This window comes from Anabrus simplex, chromosome 2 (genome assembly GCF_040414725.1).
Source record: "Anabrus simplex isolate iqAnaSimp1 chromosome 2, ASM4041472v1, whole genome shotgun sequence".
Lineage (NCBI taxonomy): Eukaryota > Metazoa > Arthropoda > Insecta > Orthoptera > Tettigoniidae > Anabrus > Anabrus simplex.
The window spans coordinates 559,021,413-559,033,973 of NC_090266.1; the positions used below are offsets into that span (position 1 = coordinate 559,021,413).

Consider the following 12,561-nt stretch of genomic DNA (forward strand, 5'->3'; position numbering starts at 1 on the left):
GAAAACGAGACAAGGTCTCTCATAGTGCATCAGCACTGCCAGTGGCTCCAAGTAGCCTATGCAGTGGCCTTCACGGGGGTCGGTAGATGCAGAGCGGGTCTTGGCCCTCAAGTGGCCACGGCTGGTCCATGGTCTATTTTTTTTGCTATTTGCTTTACGTCGCACCGACACAGATAGGTCTTATGGCGGCGATGGGACAGGGAAGGCCTAGGAATGGAAAGGAAGTGGCCATGGCCTTAATTAAGGTACAGCCCAAGCATTTACATGGTGTGAAAATGGGAAACCATGGAAAACCATCTTCAGAGCTGCCAACAGTGGGGTTCGAACCCACTATCTTCCGGATGCGAGCTCACAGCTGCGCGCTCCTAACCGCACGGCTAACTCGCCCGGTGGTCTGTGGTCTAACAGCTCTGCGCTCTGACCGACCAACCGAGTAGAGGAGGGGTGGCTCTACTGTGGCTCTATGCTTCTGCATTCGAGAGACAGGACAGGCCTGGACCTCACGGCTGGCCCCAACCGTCCACTCTCCTGAGAATGGTTTTCCATGGTTTTCCATTCTCCTGCACTAAGGCGAATGCTGAGACAGTTCTTAGTATAGGCCATGGCCGCATTTCTAAAGGGCACTTTACAGACTACATTTTACATATAATGAAACTAAGCGAGTATACATTATATAAAATATTCCTGTACAAATATATTGCCATTGGCATGGAGACTTGTGCAAGTTTATTGTGGATAGGTGATGAGTCTTCCATTATTATGGGTTGGGATATGTATATGTTCTTTTTAAAGATGGAATATCATGGAAATATGGTTTCTGATTTGTTGCTATATGTTTTTAAGGATGTTGCTATTAAGTGGAATGACATTACTGATTTTTCTGATAATATAATTGAACATAATATAGTATCTGCTTTTCCTGTTGATAACAACAGAATGGAGGCTAATACTTTGGTATTCTAAATTAATGAACAATCCCTAAGAATCAATAAGTACATCCTAATTGCTTTCATTGATACAGAGAAAGCGTTTGATAATGTTAACTGGAATATTATATTTAAAGCCCTTAGAAGTCTGAAAGTGGACTAGAGAGATTGGAAAATCATCTATCAGCTGTACAAGAACCAGACAGCACTTATAGGAAAGGAGCTAATCAACACGAAAATAAGAAAAGGAGTAAGGCAAGGATGTGGTCTGTCACCTCTATTATTTAATGTGTATTTAGAAGAAGAAGCAATGAAAGGGCTTTCAGCCACCTCCACCCATCAAATAAAAATAAATGGCCAACTATACCAAACAATACGTTTTGCAGATGATATTGCCCTCATAGCAGAAACTGAGAAAGAGGTAGGGACCTCACTAAAGCTATTGAATGATCTACTAATACTAAAATGTAACATGAATGTTAACAAAATAAAAACCAAGATAATGAAATGTACTCCAGATAGTAAACGGAATGTTAATATTTGGTTGCAAGGAGAAAAATTGACTCAATTAAATCGGTTCAGTTATTTGGGAAGCATCATTGGGAGGTGTGTAAAGGACGTCCTTTCTTGAATAGCTCAGGCTAAAGAAGCTTTCAATAAAAAAAAGAAGCCTTTTGACCTCCAAGGCAATATCCCCACCAGTAAGAAAGCATTTCATTAAGAGCTTCATTTGGAGCATTGTGATCTATGGCTCTGAAACCTGGACTCTATTAAAGGCTGATAAGAAAAGAATAGATGCATTCGAAATGTGGTGCTGGCGTCGAATGTTACGAATTCCCTGGACTCACAGGCTAACAAATGAAGAAGTTCTCAAGAGAGCAGAAGAAACCATCAGTCCAGATAAAATGATCGCAGAAAGAAGATGTAGATGGATAGGTCATCTACTCCGGCATTCATCATGGTGCACCATACTGCTTGAAGGGAAACTGGAAGGAAAGACTGAAAGAGGACTAGAAGAGGACAACCAAGAGCAGGGTTCCTCGATGGCATTAAAGGGTGACGTCCATATCAACTAACCAAGCAGCTGGCTCAGGATAGAAGGTCGTTGGACGAGGACAGTCATGCTACCCACCAACCATCAGGTTGAGGAGAACGAGAGATAGAAACAATGAATATTGAATGTCCTACCTAATATCAGTCTTACATGAAATATTCTCAGATCTACGAAGGAGATAAAATACCATACAAATTACCATTACACTGCTCAAAATACTCTTTTATCTAAATTCCAATTATATTGAAAATATAATCCTCAACCTTGCAATTATGAAGCCAATTTGTTATTCTTCAAATCACTAATATTCCAAACATGAAAATAATATAATATAAAACACTTAAGGGTATAATGTGTGACGTGTGCTGTGAGAGTGTATATATTTGACCTAGTTCAAATAAATTTTGGATCATTTAAAATTGTATTCAATTGTATTGTCAAAAATTTGTGGGACACCCTGTACCACACATAAGGATTTTTCTGAGACTTGCACAAGATATAAGCTTCCAGATGTTTCCAAAGGACAAGGTAACAAGTGTCCAATTAAATATTTAAATTTGATTGGTAACTCCTCTGCAGCCATTGGTCATATGCCATTTCCGGTTGCACCTCACACGGGAAGCACATCGCAGGGTGTCTAAATTCTGTTTTTGTCAACACGTAGAGCGGATGTGTTTTCCAGGAGCTCTGTGCTCCATGGGAGATCTGCCTCCTCTTGGGGTAAGCAAATCTTAAATTTTCTAATGTAACTTCATTTTATTTTGTTTCACATTTTAATTTGACACAGGAGTTTACTCGTCAATCTTTCTATCAGAAATCACTTGTAATTTATGATGTAAAGATGTCTTACATCCGTCTCCACATTGGCATTTTCTAACAGTTTTGTAACTTAAATTAATTTTTCATTAAGCTTGACCTCAGTAATTCTGATTTATTTTTAAATGATTTCCTATGACCTGTATTTTCATTTCTTTGGTGAAGGTGGTTGCTTCAAGTGTTTAACTTGTAATTTTCTTCAATGCAACTTCATTTCATCAGGGTTTATATTTCTTTTTGTATTTATGCTACCAGTAGTGTCCCTTAATTCCTTTTCTTTAATGTTTTTATAATAAATAAGTATTAACTGTAAGTCGGTATTAACTAAATTATTCTTTGGTTAAAGTTTTGGCCACAAAAGTCCTTCAACTCACAACCTCATAGGGTTCCTTCTGCTGTCCATATCCTGCTGTTAGTTTCCATGTATTTTACCTTGTTAATTTTGATTTTATGATATGGTTTTAATGACTAAATTTTATTTAATGTTCCAAATGTTTTTTCTTTGATAACTGTTTTATTACGCCCCCAATAATCACTACATAATGCATGATGAAATTTGTATATTGGCTGTAAAAGTCAACTTAAGCATGAAATGATACCTTTATTTCCTGAAGATGTAATTTACTCTAATTTGGTCTACTACGTTACATAGTGAATATTTAAAAAAGGCATAGCTATTATAAAACTACTTTCACATTTCAGTTATCTAAAAGAACTTTACACAATGAGTTAAGACAGAAACTTGGCCTGAATTCATGAGCTCAGTTGAAACATACGACGTGCAAAATGTTCAGACAAAACTGGTTTCATCTGCACTGTTTTCTGGGAGTCATGTTTGTGAGTGGAGAATCATACTATAGGATCACCGTAATTTGTAGAAGTAAAGAAACCAATTTAAATGCAAAATCAAATATAAAAGTGCATGGTTGAACTTGATTCATAAATAATTATACAGCACTCATTGCTATGACCTAGATGGATCTCTATCATATATGAAATGATGGTAAGAAAAAAGGCCTCAGTGGGTTATATGATCACTCCCAGTACAGTACTGTAGTTACATATGCATTACAATGCTACCTGAAAACAGGATTTGGGGAAGAAAATTTGTGCTGCTCATGCGGCACTTAGACATATAACACACTGTGTCTTTATGAATAGAGACCGAACAGTGCATACCAAACTAATGGTGTACCAAGTAGTTGTAATCTCAGTGCTATTATATGGCTGCAAATATTAGACCCATTACTATTGTGATATCAAGAAACTTGAGCATTTCTATCAGCAAAAACATAGATTCTCCTTGGACATCAAATGGGAAGACCATGTTACCAAGCTGCTTTTCTAGGTTTGATTTTTGTAGCTTTTTGTAAGTTTAAATGCCTTTATTATCAAAGGTGAATTTCAGTCCTTTACCAGTATTAGTCACCTGCTCTACCTGGACATTACCCTTATATCCAGCTAACTTTGCATACTGCTGACTGAAGACTTCTGCCTTCTGGAAGTCCTCATATATACTCTCCCCTTCGTCCTTGATGATCCTTGGAATGCCCTTTGTGGAACCTGATTCTACCTTAAAATACCTAAACATATCCCTCCATTTTTCATTAATCTTTAGCAGACTTTTTTTTAAAATTCAATTTTCTAGTTTCTTAAATTTCTGCTTACTTCCACAACAATTCTAACTCTATTTGTTTCTAACCTGCACCTCCTTCTTGATCTCTTTATTTCTCTCTTATAATATAGTGGATCTTTACCATTATTTTACCATCTTTAAATGTACCTGTTTTCGTACTCTTCAACTATTGTTTCAAACCCATGCCTAGAATGTTTACATTTTTGTTTACCAGTTTTTACTGTTAATGTAATTCCACATTTTAAAACTCCCCCATGCTTCTCTCAACATCCATATGGTATTGCCCAATAGTCCTACTTTGACATCCTTCCTTCCTTCCTATTACATGTACTTTTAACTACAACAAAAATAGCTTCTTGATCATTTATACCATTTATCACTTTAGTTTCTGTATAGAGCTCATCTGGTTTTATCAGTACCTCATCTTGAATATGTCTGCCTCAGATGGTTCCATCATTTTCTGATTCAGCTGTCCTTTCCATATTAACTTACTGTATTTACTATTTGTTTGTCATGCTTTCTGTACAATTTCCCATGAAAAATGAAAACTTACAATCTGTTTGCCAGTCATTGACCGGGTGAGGGATGTAATGAATGAAACATATATAGGCTGTACAATTCCCCATATAAGTGATTAACTTATAAATTCCACGTCAGCATCAGTGCCATTGTTTCCAGGTCTGTATGCCATAAAATCATCAGTTTGTTAAGAAGGCGTTTTTGTAGAATGAAACGTGTCATTCTTTGTATAATCATGTGTATATTTTTACAGGTATGTTTATAGTGTTATAATTTATATTGAGATTTTTGTATATTTAACAGACTGGAAAGTTTTGTTACATAAAATCATCAAGTTGCCTGTTTAGAGATGAGCCTTACGCCTAGAATTTTATATTTCTCATCCTGACTATTTTGTAGCTTACAAGTTCTTCCTTTGTCAGTATGAATACTCACCATCCTACAATTCCTATCCTCACTCTATGATAAATTCTCCAGTTCTGTGATAATTTCTGCATCCTTAACTTTTTCAGTACCGTACCAAGTTTTATTAACCCTTATGAATGCCCATCCTGGGTTTTTCTGGATGTTTTAGCAATGGCTGAAATGGGGTAAGAGTTGAAAAAATATTACAAATATTTACAAAGTTGCTGATAAGTCATGGATGGAAAATTTTAACAATTGTTATCTCTTGTCTCTTTTGCCAGAACTGAACAATTGTGTGATGAGTTTCCACAGATTCACTGCAAATTCATTTTTACTATCACCATTCCCACAATATCTAAAATATCATTACACCTGGGTAGTGACATGTAGGGAGACAGAACAGAACCCAGTTGTCAACATTGGAACACAAGGCAAGAATATTGTAAAGTGACGAATCTAATTGACTGTCAAATTAACAGGGCACTACAATGCTCTGTGCCTAATTGGTTGGTCTCAGGTTCAAATCCTGACTGGATCAGGGATTTTAACCTTCATTAATTAATTCCTCTGGCCCAAGAACTGGGTGTTTGTGCCATCTTCAGTATTAGACCTAATTGTAGGTAAGGCCCCATACTCACAGATGTGCACGTTGCCCATGGACGTAAACTTGAAAACTTGCACCAGGCCTCTCCGGAGGCCATACATCATTATTATTATTATTATTATTATTGTACCGGGCGGTACAACTCCACGCCGCTAATTTAAAATGTGCGCCAATTGAAACTCCTCTGCTGGAGGAAGTCTGAACTTTATCTACGGTATTAATTTTCTACCTTCTCAGAAGATGTCACTACCTGGAAATTTTGGAGTTTTTGAACTGTGTCATTTTCGACGTATTTTTGTTTTGCTTGTAGTAAGAAGTGTGAACTTTCTCTTCTAGAGGACACTACTGAAGATCAACAATAGTGCACCCTAGTACGGAGTGAAAGAACTGTTTTTTTGGAGAAATTTTGAATTCATAAGTTTGTTCTGTGTTAAATTTCTTTCAGTCATTGTTTAAGTTGGCTGTATACCCCTCTCTTTCCCCTTGTTTTGTATTTAGCCAATCCCGAATTTCTTTTATTAATTTCTGACCAATCGGATGTATCTTCCCCCAACTTGAATATGTTGCTGTATCCTACCCAATAAAGTGTTTGTGGGAGGGTGTTCTCATTCCCCTAACGCCTCGAACTTTCCGCGAGAGTATATAAACTGCTGATTTTTGGGTCTCTGCGCCACTTCTGTTCCATCTTTTCGTGTGTAAAGTACATAGCAGGGGGCGGGAAGCGCCTCTTTCGTCGGCAGCGGTCAACACCAAGGTAATGGCCGATTAATAACTTCTTTCTTTGCTAGCTCAGCAGTTTAACTCTCGGGGCGGGTCCGAAGTTTTTCCATTATGTAACCTTCCTTAAAATGTAAAGAAACTTGTATCTATTCTATCTTTTAAACTACATATTGGGATAGAGAGTGCTTAACCCTCTCGAGCTCCCACTCATATTGTTTTGAGGTGAACTTATTTTCTCAACCTATTCTTCCTTAACATTATGTAAATTTGTTTCTTTTCTAAAGTCACCTCCATAGTATGGGATTAGCCCTTGCATCAGTGGCCTAGAGCCAAATTAGGTTTTGAAACAAATACATTAGGAGTGCAGATCGCCTCCTCTCAAATTGTTATTTTAGAGGTCATGTAATTACCCTTTTTCATTTAATAGACCTCAGTAGGTTGGGTATGTTACCCCTGTGTCTATGTCCTACGAGGACAACTTGAAGGTGGAGTTTGGTGTGGCCTTTGAGAGGCTTAAAGTTTGAGAGCGTGTGGCTCTTTCTTGAAAATTAAGTGTTGTATGCCTCGAGGAGGCTTTTCTGTGTAATTTGGAGCAAGTGCTCTTGAACATGAATGGGGTTTTCTGCCCCTCTGGTAAAACTTATTTTGGAGTAAAGCTGGGCTAATTGCCCTAGAAGTGTGAATTCAGGGCTCGAAGCCCAAATACTGTAAATACTGTAATTGCACCTTTTGTTGCCTTGCTACTCTGTACCTGCCGTACTTGTTATTTCTTAATTTTGAAAAGAAAATATAACCTTGTTAAATTTTAAATTAATTTTACTTTCGTAGCTTGAGACCTGTTCACCACCCCGCACCTTCTTTCACGCATAACTACCACAAAAACACGGTAACAATTATTATTATTATTACTTACAGAATAATAATGATAGGGGCTGCCTGATTGAGGTGGTAAAGGTGTGCTCAGTTTTATGAAGCATTGAGTGACATCATGGTCAGGGTCAACAGCAAGGATAGAATAGTGCTAATGGGCGATTTCAATGTGAGAGTTGGGAATAGAACTGAAGGATACGAAAGGGTGATTGGTAAATGTGGGGAAGATATGGAAGCTAATGGGAATGGGAAGTGTTTGCTGGACTTCTGTGCTAGTATGGGTTTAGCAGTTACGAATACATTCTTCAAGCATAAGGCTATTCACCGCTACACATGGGAGGCTAGGGGTACCAGATCCATAATAGACTATATCTTAACAGACTTTGAATTCAGGAAATCTGTTAGGAATGTACGAGTTTTTCATGGATTTTTCGATGATACAGACCACTATTTGATCTGTAGTGAACTAAGTATATCTAGGCCTAGGGTAGAGAAAGTGAAATCTGTCTGCAAACGAATAAGGCTAGAAAGTCTCCAGGATAAGGAAATTGGACAGAAGTACATGGATATGATTAGTGAGAAGCTTCGAACAGTAGACAGTAAGCAGGTTCAGGATATAGAAAGTGAATGGGTGGCATACAGGGATGCTGTAGTAGAAACAGCAAGGGAATACCTAGGAACAACTGTGTGTAAAGATGGAAAAAGGCGAACATCTTGGTGGAATGATGAAGTGAGAGCAGCCTGTAAATGTAAAAAGAAGGCTTATCCGAAATGGCTCCAAACAAGGGCCGAGGCAGACAGGGATTTGTACTTAGATGAAAGAAACAGAGCGAAACAAATAGTTGTTGAATCCAAAAAGAAGTCATGGGATGATTTTGGTAATAATCTGGAAAGGCTAGGTCAAGCAGCAGGGAAACCTTTCTGGACAGTAATAAAGAATCTTAGGAAGGGAGGGAAAAAGGAAATGAACAGTGTTTTGAGTAATTCAGGTGAACTCATAATAGATCCCACGGAATCACTGGAGAGGTGGAGGGAATATTTTGAACATCTTCTCAATATAAAAAGAAATTATCCTGGTGGTGTTGCAAACAGCCAAGCACATGGGGAGGAGGAAAATGATGTTGGTAAAATTATGCTTGAGGAGGTGGAAAGGATGGTAAAAAAAGTCCATTGTCATAAGGCAGCAGGAATAGATGAAATTAGACCTGAAATGGTGAAGTATAGTGGGAAGGCAGGGATGAAATGGCTTCCAAGAGTAGTAAAATTAGCATGGAGTGTTGGTAAGGTACCTTCAGATTGGACAAAAGCAGTAATTGCACCTATCTATAAGCAAGGGAACAGGAAGGATTGCAACAACTATCGAGGTATCTCATTGATTAGTATACCAGGCAAAGTATTCACTGGCATCTTGGAAGGGAGTGCGATCAGTTGTTGAGAGGAAGTTGGATGAAAACCAGTGTGGTTTTAGACCACAGAGAGGCTGTCAGGATCAGATTTTTAGTATGCGCCAGGTAATTGAAAAATGCTATGGGAGGAATAGGCAGTTGTGTTTATGATTCGTAGGTCTAGAGAAAGCATATGACAGGGTACCGAGGGAAATGATGTTCGACATACTGGAGGACTATGGAATTAAAGGTAGATTATTAATATCAATCAAAGGCATTTATGTTAACAATTGGGCTTCAGTGAGAATTGATGGAAGAATGAGTTCTTGGTTCAGGGTACTAAGACAAGGCTGTAATCTTTCACCTTTGCTGTTCGTAGTTTACATGGATCATCTGCTGAAAGGTATAAAGTGGCAGGGAGGGATTCACTTCGGTGGAAATGTAGTAAGCAGTTTGGCCTATGCTGACAACTTGGTCTTAATGGCAGACTTTGCCGAAAGCCTGCAGTCTAATATCTTGGAATTTGAAAATAGGTGCAATGAGTATGGTATGAAAATTAGCCTCTCGAAGACTAAATTGATGTCAGTAGGTAAGAAATTCAACAGAATTGAATGTCAGATTGGTGATACGAAGCTAGAACAGGTCGATAAATTCAAGTATTTAGGTTGTGTGTTCTCCCAGGATGGTAATATAGTAAGTGAGATTGAATCAAGGTGTAGTAAAGCTAATGCAGTGAGCTTGCAGTTGCGATCAGCAGTATTCTGTAAGAAGGGAGTCAGCTCCCAGACAAAACTATCTTTACATCGGTCTGTTCTCAGACCAACTTTGCCTTATGGGAGCGAAAGCTGGGTGGACTCAGGATATCTTATTCATAAGTTAGAAGTAACAGACATGAAAGTAGCAAGAATGATTGCTGGTACAAACAGGTGGGAACAATGACAGGAGGGTACTCAGAATTAGGAGATAAAGGCTAATTTAGGAATGAACTCCATGGATGAAGCTGTACACATAAACCGGCTTCGGTGGTGCGGTCATGTGAGGCGAATGGAGGAGGATAGATTACCTAGGAGAATAATGGACTCTGCTATGGAGGGTAAGAGAAGTAGGGGAGACCAGAACGACGATGGTTAGACTCAGTTTCTAACGATTTAAAGATAAGAGGTATAGAACTAAACGAGGCCACAACACTAGTTACAAATCGAGGATTGTGGCGACATTTAGTAAATTCTTAGAGCCTTGCAGACTGAACGCTGAAAGGCACAACAGTCAATAATGATTATGTATGTATGTATGTATATATGTATGTATGTACTCTTTTGTCAGAAATCACCCAGAACAAATCGAGCTGCTTTTCTTTGGATTTTTTCCAGTTCTTTTCTGTTTTGGGGCTGGTGGGGGATTTCCAGGACCAATTACTGTAATTGAAACTGGAGTCAGTGCTCATGTTGGATAATGGGGAGGGCTGGGGTCAACTTGGACTTCTTCACCTTAATATGCATTTAATGATGAATGGGTTTAATTGTTCCCAGCTACAAATTTTTTTCTTGGAGCTTCTTAGCAAATTGGAGGGATGTGAAGTAGCTATCTGTCTTCATGTTTCTCCCTTGGTTTGGATTGATAAACAGAGAGTATTTGTTACAATATACTGGTATTTGTATTTTGTAGCTGAAGAACCTGAATGGACCAGGACATACCTTCCTAAGCTTACTGTACATATCTACTTTTAGTATCCATTTTTCTGAGTTTTATGTAATTACACTGCCTATATTAATGTTATCTTTAATGAAAAAGAATATATTTGATTTTAACTACTGATGTGATAACTTTTGTGATATTAGTGTTACATTCGTGATTGGTGATTCCATTGTCGGACGTGCATGTGAATTGTCAGCTGCTGAGAGTGCTCTTGCATTATTGTAGTGATAAAGCAGTTAAAAACTATTATTGTTTAATTTTGTATGTGTGTGATCGATTTATATATTAATATTTTGGTGTGCAGTGCTTGTTGGTAGAAATTGGGAGTAGTGATATTTCTTTGAATCTTATATCAAGTAGTTCAGTTGGTGTTCAGTACATTATGTTTTCTTTTTAAAATATCTGTAGATTCGTTGATATAATACTTACAAAGGCAGATTATCATAAGGAGTTGAAACTTCCGTAGCTTTAAATTTGTGCAGACAATAGACCTGGTATTTCTTATAGATATCCATTCACATTATCACAAAGGTGATAATTTATTCAATTAAGTAACACAATATGCCTGTAAAATTTGATTTTAAAAAAGAAAAGGTTGGAAAGGAAAATGTGGAGTAGAGGATAGGAAAAGACAGGTGGAACAGGGTCATGGGAGGGAGGAAAAGGAGGAGGAAGTAGCTTCTGCAGCCTTCAGGAAAGAAAGGGCTGACCAGGAAGGGAGGGGATCGAATGAGTTGGGTAGGATTGAGGATCTGATCATGGGGTATTCCTCTGTCAGACACGTGGGGAAAGTGTGTGGAGGGACGGGAACCAGGGTAGAGTGTTATCCAGGAATTAGGTTGAGGCAGGTGTTGAGGAAAGTAGAAGAGAAAAAGGAGGGAAAGTAGAAGGTGATAGTGTTTCGTATTGGTACCAACAACGTAAGGCAAGCAAGTGTACGTACCAACATAGTTGGGAATGTGTGGGATCTAGTAAATGCAGCACGGCTGAAGTTTAAGGAAGCAGAGATTGTTATCAATGTAATACTGAGTGGAAGGTAATTGGGGATTTAAATGAGACTATGGAGTGCATATGTCGGAAACTGGGAGTGAGATTTCTAGATCCTAAGGGGTGGGTAAGAGATAGAGGCCTGCGCTCAGGTGGCCTTCACCTAAACTGCAGTGGTACGTATAAGTTACAAAATTTGTTTAGAAGTGTTATAGGAGGTATATTCAGGGAAACGGGGTTATCTAGGGTGTGGTGATAAGGGTACAGGGATCTGGAAGTCAAGTAGGGATGACATAAAAATGTTAGTGTTGAACTGTAGAAGTATTGTAAAGAAAGGAACAGAATTAAGTAACTTAATAGATACATGCCTCTGCAAATAACCTTACTCCTTGTGGGTGGGGTTAACTTCCAATAAGTAACCAGGGGAACCTGACCCCTACAGAGCGCGTCCCCAGGTGGCGGATAGAGGGCCCCTACAGTATGTAGGGCTGGTTGAAATAACCAATACAACCCGTGGACCAACAGGTAGCCCAATTCGTGGGGGTTTTAAAATACTGGGACACCCTCTCTCCAGGGGTCATAAATATGGAGGGCCCTTGCCCTGGGTTAAGGGTGAAGACCTCAACGGCATCTACGGCGGAGAAGATGGACTTCGGTACGGCGGAGATGGCAGAAGAGGCAACCCATCCTTCTGGGGTGTACAGATGGAACCTACTGCCTTGTAGGACGAGGAAAGCATCCTCAAAGGCTAAGGGAGTAAACCCTGAAAGAAAATCCTCTTATGCGTTAGGCCTAGCAAGTCAGCAGGAGAGTATTGAGTATAGTTGCTTTCAATAAGAAAAAGAGCCTCGGAAAGAATATTATAGACCGGACTGACACGTCCTCTCAGACAATTGTAAAGTATGATGACCGCAAGGCTGATGATATACAATGTTCTGAAAGGA

General features: G+C 38.7%; 1 protein-coding gene across 2 annotated transcripts in view; it reads right to left on the bottom strand.

The window, feature by feature from the left end:
• The window catches only part of LOC136862927 (endosome/lysosome-associated apoptosis and autophagy regulator family member 2), a 388,733-nt gene that overhangs the window by 220,421 nt on the left and 155,751 nt on the right, over positions 1–12,561 (bottom strand). The window lies entirely within an intron of this gene.